The sequence below is a fragment of the Otolemur garnettii genome, unplaced genomic scaffold (genome assembly GCF_000181295.1).
Source record: "Otolemur garnettii isolate 467f Iridium unplaced genomic scaffold, OtoGar3 scaffold00054, whole genome shotgun sequence".
NCBI lineage: Eukaryota > Metazoa > Chordata > Mammalia > Primates > Galagidae > Otolemur > Otolemur garnettii.
Window position 1 is genome coordinate 756,135 of NW_003852449.1, and position 1,769 is coordinate 757,903.

The window sequence follows — 1,769 nt, forward strand, 5'->3', positions numbered from 1 at the left end:
AAAAAAAAAAAAAAAAAAAAATCCAAACATTTTTCTTCATACTACCAATGTTGTGATATATTCTTACTATTAAACATTTGGATATTATGTATAATGTTTTAGATATGATGCTCTTTCTCAAGGGAAGGGGGGATGTTTTGTATATTAACCACACAGAATAAAAAATGTACTCTGTCTTGCTCTTTCGATTAAAATGTTAAAAGCATAGGCTTGGCACCTGTAGCTCAGTGAGTAGGGCGCCGGCCACATACACCAAAGCTGGTAGGTTCGAGCCTAGCCTGGGCCTGCTAAACAACAATGACAACTGCAACTAAAAAATAGTCGGGTGTTTTGGCGGGCACCTGTAGTCCCAGCTACTTGGGAGGCTGAGGCAAGAGAATCACTTGAACCCAAGAGATGGGATTGGAGGTTGCTGTGAGTTGTGACACTATGGCACCCAACTGAGGGCAAAGTGATACTGTCTCAGAAAAAAAAAATGGATAAGCATAAATCTAAGTATACTTACTAGAGCTTATAAACTTTTTTTAGTGTAACTGAAATAATTTTGGCAAAGTTTAATATATTTGCTTGCTTTTACTCTTTATTCTCAGTTTGAACTCCTAAATTTGTTGATATTAGACAGCTTTGGAGATTGCATTTTCTGGGGCTCAGTGAGTTTTCTTTAGATGAGCTTTCTGGATCCTGAGGTCAGTTTATATGCTGCAGATTCAAATGGTTAAATTATTAGAGGTGCCTATTAAATCCTTCCCTTTTTCTTTTCATTTTCTTCTGGATATGGCCAATAGCCATTGAAGGATATGCCTTTTTCTCTTGAAAAGAATCACATTGATCACATAATATGTTCAAGATGTTTTCTCTTTTGTAAAACTCTCAGCTACAGGATCACGGAAAACAGAGCCATCAGAATGACAGTGTGTCAAGAAGGCCAAGAGTAGCTAAAGGTTTAACCAGATCTGGATCCAGTTATTTGTCTGAAAGTGAGTTGAGAGTCGGAACCAAGCAGGAACTTTATGGACATTGCTTTCAGATTAGGAGTTTTCAGATAAGGAAAGAAGAGACATTTACTTTTGTTGTTGGAGGAAGGTGTGTTAGGTGTTGGGAAGATGTGTTTACAACAAAGTCCTGTGAGCTCCTGGGAGGCTGTGTGAGGCACTGCTCAGAAGGATGCTCTCAGGATACCTAGTTTTACCAAAAGATAAAAGTAGCTTTAATAACCTTTTAATGAATCATTCAAATAAGTCATACAGAGGGGGGGAAAGGAGATATACAGGCTTAGCACCCATATCTCAGTGAGTATGGTGCCAGCCACATGCACCGAGGTTGGAGGGTTCGATCCTGGCCAGGGCCTGCTAAATAACAATGACAACGGCAACAACAAGAAAACAAAACAGTCGGGCGTTGTAGTGGGCACCTATAGTCTCAGCTCCTCAGGAGGCAGAGGCAAGAGAATCACTTAAGCCCAAGAGTTGGAGGTTGCTGTGAGCTGTGAGGCCACGGCACTCTACCAAGGGCGACATAGTGAGACTTGGTCTCAAAAAAAAAAAAAGGAGATATGCATAAAAGTGTTTCTAAGGGGCAAGGGCCTTGAAACCTATAAGATTGCTATAGAGTAATCGAAGACTTAGCAGTCTATACAAAGCAGTATGCAACACAACAATACAACCAGGTTTGCCCCTCAAAAATAAAGCCAAATAGGCTCGGTGCCTGTGGCTCAAGTGGCTAAGGCGCCAGCCACATACACCTAAGGTGGCGGGTTCGAATCCCCAGCC